The sequence below is a fragment of the Geotrypetes seraphini genome, chromosome 8 (genome assembly GCF_902459505.1).
Source record: "Geotrypetes seraphini chromosome 8, aGeoSer1.1, whole genome shotgun sequence".
Lineage (NCBI taxonomy): Eukaryota > Metazoa > Chordata > Amphibia > Gymnophiona > Dermophiidae > Geotrypetes > Geotrypetes seraphini.
Genome location: NC_047091.1, coordinates 138,033,629 through 138,039,628, shown reverse-complemented (window position 1 = coordinate 138,039,628; position 6,000 = coordinate 138,033,629). Strand labels below are relative to the sequence as shown.

At 42.1% G+C, this 6,000-nt stretch overlaps 1 long non-coding RNA gene across 1 annotated transcript in view; it reads left to right on the top strand.

Annotated features, from left to right (window-relative positions):
* Positions 1-3,593: 3,593 nt before the first annotated feature.
* The window catches only part of LOC117365168, a 167,044-nt gene continuing 164,637 nt past the window's right edge, over positions 3,594-6,000 (top strand). The window contains exon 1 of the long non-coding RNA XR_004540370.1: positions 3,594-3,933. This is a non-coding gene — a long non-coding RNA (uncharacterized LOC117365168). The remainder of the gene's footprint in view (positions 3,934-6,000) is intronic.

The following is a 6,000-nucleotide window of genomic DNA, read 5'->3' as shown; positions in this document are numbered from 1 at the left end:
TTGGAAAAAACCCCAAAACCAAAAAACACCCAATTGGGCAGGAAAATCAAATCGAAAAAAATAAATTCCAAGAGAATACAATTCCATCTATAAGAGACTTAAATTCTCTTCAGCTATTTCGTAAAACATTGAAAATATTCTTATTCTCTAAGCATTTAGCAACTTGTTCTGTTTAACTCTTCTTCATTGTCACTTTTTCTTTTGATTCATTTTTACTTTTCTCTCCTTTCAATTTTTATCTCATTATCATTGGTTCACCTTAATTGTTAACCGAGTTGAGCTTCATTTTTATGAAGATGACCGGTCTATAAATTGAAGGTTTAGTTTAAGGAGAATCCCACATTACAGCTAAGCCCAGATATTAGCATACTTTAGAAAAAGAGCCACTAATTGTGTTATGATTGGTGCACATAAATTGGATAATACAAGAGCTAAAGGAGCACCTAGCAACTCCTAAACAGGAGGTGGTAAGTAGAGAATGACATGGTGACAGAATTTGTCCCTGTCCCCATCCCCTTGGATAACTGTGGGAAATCATCCCATGTCATTTTTCAGTGTCAATCTTTAGTATCTCAGTCCTTCTACACCAGTATTCTTTAATGCAAGGCTGGTAAGTCTCTTCTATCTGTGCCCTTCTCTTTCTCTGCCATCTCCAGACTCCGTCCCTTTTACCTTGCTGCACCATATGCTTGGAACAAGCTGCCCGAATCCCTAAGGCGGGCTCTGTCTCTGGCAGTGTTCAAGGCCCAGTTAAAAGCCCACCTCTTTGAGAGTGCTTTCAACTCCTAACTCCTTTCACCTTGGGTTCTGCATCCCCAACCGTATATGTCATGCCCGTCTGTCCAAGTTAGATTGTAAGCTCTCCTGAGCAGAGATTGTCTATTAAATTTCAAAATGTACAGTGCTGTGTATGCCTTTCAGTGCTATATAAGTGATAAATAGTAGTAGTAGTAGGGTCAGTGGTTGTGCCCATTCATAATCTGATTCTTCCCTCTCTCCTTAAAGAATAAAATGGGTATTATATCCCGCTAAAAGTTCTCCTGCATTAATTCTTTGCAGGCATTGCTTACTAATGGGAACATTAGCTTACAACCTGCAATTAAAACAAAAGAAAAAGCCCTGAAAAGTACCATGTTCAAACTGGTCTTAGTATGCGTGAAAGTCTCAGATTAACCCACGTTAAGCTCAGATTTTATCAAGGTTTAGTAAAACAACTCCAAAGAAACGGACTGTGGTTGGGGAAAAAAAGGGGATAGAAAGACAGAATGTGAGTTATAGCATCATTATTTTTTAACTCCAGTACTACTGGATTAATTTCTCTGTCTTCTGGAGTTCTTGTTCACCACTGACAAATATATATCCACCCTCTGAATGACCTACATTTAAGGGATAAAAAGTTTGGGAAGTTCTGATGCTGGCATCTTGCAGCTATTCTGTGCTACTTTAAATCTTTCTTTTTTTTCTGTAACATTAAAGATAATACCATTTTATAGCACTACTAGCTGTATGAAGCAATATACATTACAGTTGTGATAACTTACAATGTAACTGGATACTTGAGGCAGCAGTAGATAAACGGGTTTAGGCAGAATAGAAGTCACTAATGTAATGTAATGTAATATAAATGGCACTGAAAAATTGGCACTGGAAAAAATCGACATGGAATGCTATTCTGTAAATAGCACTTCGAGTTGAGCATCTTTTATAGAATAGCCTATGTCCTACTCTTCCTCTGCCAACTTCAGAATCCGTCCCTTCTACCTTGCTGCAGGGTGTGCTTGGAACAAGCTGCCCATATCTCTACAGTGGGCTCCGCCTCTGGCAGTGTTCAAAGCCCAGTAAAAAGCCCACCTCTTTGAAACTGCTTGGGTTCTGCATCCTTAACCCTATATGTCATGTCTGTCTGTCCAGGTTAGATTGTAAGCTCTTCTGAGCAGGGACCATCTATTAAATGTCAAATTGTACAGTGCTGCTTACGTCTTTCAGTGCTATATATAAGAACATAAGAAGTGCCTCTGCTAGGTCAAACCTGAGGTCCATCATGCCCAGCAGTCCACTCACGCGGCGGCCCATCAGGTCCAGGACCTGTATAGTAGCCCTCTATCTATACCCTTCTATCCCCTTTTCCTTCAGAAAATTGTCCAATCCCTTCTAGAACTCCAATACCGTACCCTGTCCTATCACTCCTTCTGGAAGTGCGTTCCAGGTGTCCACCACCCTTAGGGTGAAGAAGAACTTCCTAGCATTGGTTCTGAATCTGTCCCCTTTTAATTTTTCTGAATGCCCTCTCGTTCTTGTAGTTGTTGAAAGTTTGAAGAATCTGTCCTTCTCCACTTTCTCTATGCCCTTCGTGATCTTGTAAGTCTCTATCATATCCCCTCTAAGTCTCCGCTTCTCCAGCGAAAAAAGCCCCAGTCTCTCTAATCTTTCAGCATATGAAAGGGTTTCTATACCTTTTACCAAACATGTTGCTCTCTTCTGAACCCTCTCGAGTATCGCCATATCCTTCTTTAGGTACGGCGACCAATATTGGATGCAGTACTCCAGATGCGGGCGCACCATCGCCCGATACAACGGCAGGATAACTTCTTTCGATCTGCTTGTAATACCCTTCTTGATTATTCCTAGCATTCTATTCGCTTTCTTAGCAGCCGCTGCACACTGTGCCGACGGCTTCATTGTCATGTCCACTATTACCCCCAAGTCCCTTTCTTGGAAACTCTCACTCAATAACAGCCCTCCCATTGCGTAGCTGTACCTCGGGTTTCTGTTTCCTAGTGTAAGACTTTACATTTCTCTACATTGAACTTCATCTGCCATCTCGTCGCCCACTCCCTTAGTTTGTTCAGGTCCCTTTGTAAATCTTCGCAGTCCTCTTTAGTCCTAGCCCCATTAAATAGCTTGGCGTCATCTGCAAATTTTATTACTTCACTCTTCGTCCCCGTTTCTAGATCATTTATAAATACATTGAATAGCAGCGGTCCAAGCACCGACCCCTGCGGAACACCACTTGTGACCTTCCTTCCAGTCCGAGTAGTAATAGCACGTAGAGCTGATTCTCACTTCCAAAGTTGGATGCTGCAATTTACACCAGTTGAAACCTGGTGTAAGAGCTGGTGCCCAACTCTTGGCATGCGGGGACAGGAATGGCGCTATTCTATAACAATTTTGTGGAATGCCCCTGCTCATCTTGGTAAGACTTTTCCTAGGAACACCATACGTGTAAGTAGAAGATAAACCACAATTCACAGGATGCACAGATTTATCCGTTTTTAAACCAAATGCATACGTATCTACGTAAAGTGTGGAGTAAATCTGCTTATTGCTACTACAATTATGAAACTTGGACAGGTCAGAACAGCCAATACAATCAACAACCCCCTTTCAATACCCACCTCCCAGGTTTCCCAGCAACCAATGGAAAGAAAGCCAGATGCACGTGGCGAAGGAGGGGTAAGGATTGGGTGACACGGTCGCGGTTGCTGGGAGGAAGGCCAGCGGTAGAAAGCGCGGTCGGGCTTAGGAGGCGAGGGGGAGGGGTTCTTGCAGTGGGAGCGCGAGCGAACGTTCCCTGGTCAGACGGGAGCGCGCTCTCGAAATACTCCGGTGCGGAGCTGCTTGTGGGATTGTATTGATGCTGCGCCGTTTCGTTGGTTTTCAGAGGACTCGACATTCAGCCATCTCCTCCCGGCGGCTCCGTGGCAAGATTCAGTCGCTAGAGGTGCTGGTAGACACGCAGGCGCGTGCCCTGCGCTCGCGGGCACCCCGGTAGTGGCGGGGTTAGGAGATGGCTCGAGCTTCCTAGGAACTTTGAATCTAGCCCTTTGCCCGGCCGCGAGCGGGCTGGAGGTGAATGACGGGCCAGGCAATCCCTGCGAAGGTGGCTTAGCTCCCAAGCACTTCTGAGAGAATCAGTCCTCGTCCCTAAAGCAGGTAAATGTGAGCGAAATCCCCTCTGCGGCCGCTGATGATGGATGCATGGATAGATGGAAGGGAGGAGGAGAAGGAAGTGGCTCTTGGTGAAGTTGCTGCCAGCGAGAGTGCGCTGTGTTCCTCCTGGTTCAGGGACCTCGGCTTTGAAGAATGAATGATGAGCTTGTACCTGTCTTAGTGGCACACAGTGCTTGTAATGTTAGAGGACAGGAGAGGGAGCTGTCCAATACTTTAATGCTTCGGGGGAGGTAGACATAAGATGAAGCCACTCAAACCCTAAAAAAAGTCAAGTGAAATACAGAGATCATTCAGAGAAATAGCTGAGTAGCAGTTCTTGCTGTAGCAAATATCCTTCTGCATTTATAGTTGTGTAGGAAGGGATTTTGATGCATTTTTTTTCGGGTAATCCCCACCCTCCCAACTCTAACATAAATTGTCTCAGATCTGTGACTTTTTCTTTGATGAAAGGGACTTTGGGCTAATTTATGCTAAAGTCTAACACAATGATTGCTTTATATCTAATAGATTCCCAGGTAGTTGAACCTTATTGCGTTTGCTTCATGCTAAGTGAATTACTACTAGTATGAATTTATGTTGTTGAAACATTGCTTGCATCTGCTTTGATGGAGTAATCCGTTGGGGTTTTTTTTTTTGTTGCTTAATTGATACGTTCGAATGGCGCTGTAGCCGTTTGCTCTTCTGTTGTGCATTGGTGCATGCGGTGATGGGGGAAGAGTAAGCTTGCGTTGATAAGAATAGCGCCCAAACTATGATTTAGGGATCTTCAAAATGCTGCAACCTGCGCTAAACAAGTTATCGGATGCAAACGTTACACTGCGCAATACAAAAAAAGCCTGTACATATGAATTTTCTTCGCCCACATTTTTGAGGCATGAATTTATTTTCCGGGTTTCTTGTTCTTTTATTTGCGCCAAGACAAATTAGGGTGGTAAATAGTAAACGTTTGTTCGGTTTTTCGAAAAGAAACGAGTGGTTAATATTTGTGTATTTTTATTTGAGAAATAAAAGGTGCTTATAAACACCTGTCTGCAGTATATCGATGCGTTTCTGTTCCATTTAAGCAAAGAGGTTTGCATTTTCTTTTTCTGTAAAAGAATGCGTTTGGACGGACAGTACCTTCTATATTTAAGTTTTAATCCATACGTGAAAGACTATTGAGCTTGCTTTGATTATGAATGGTGCATTTTAATTCTGCATTTTTTACATTTTAGTGATTTGGCTTCAGTATAAAGAAATGTTTCCTTCACTAGAATCTTTAGCAGTTATGAAATCTTTTTGAAAAAAATGTAGATTTTTCTCATATTCATCGATCTTAGCTTTCTTTTAACCTGGTAATTACAGACTATTTTAAAAGATACACATTAATAACAGAGTTGCAAGTCACATTTGGAATAAAACCCAACTTTTGGTCTTGTAGTCAGAGGAGCCAGCTCTGTAGGTGCTCAGGGTGCTTGAGCACCCCAAATATTGAACAAATTCCTAGACTGTGGCCAGGCAGAGGTAACATCCATTGGGTTTAGCACCCCCAATAATTTTGAAAAGTTGGCTCCCCTGCTTGTAGTTAGTTATTATCTGTGCAATAGTACATTTAAAAAAAACAAAACAGTATAATACAGTTTTGGTTATTCATGAACTTCTTGATGAATTTGAGTTAATCATCTTAAAATATTGATTACATGATTAGTATTTTCATTCTTATTTGTTTCTGGTATTGGATTTCTCTGATTAGAAATCTTCATTAACTACAGTGCTCCAGAAGGGACCAGAAGTGCCAGAGGGCGTGGTACTTTTAGAGCTCTAAGGCAGGATCACTTATTTCCTTCCATACTGTGATGTATGATCCTAGTGCTAATTTACTGGCAGTACACCTCTTTCCATTAAGAAAGGCAATCTATTAGTTATAGGTTCCTTGGTTAGTTAGGCCTATTGGAGGTGCCTTTTATTTTTTATGTACGATTCTTCTGTAATGTAAGAAGACCAGAATTTGGAGTAGTCTAGTGATTGGAGCACTGGACTGAAAACCAGAGAGGCCATGGTTCAAAATCT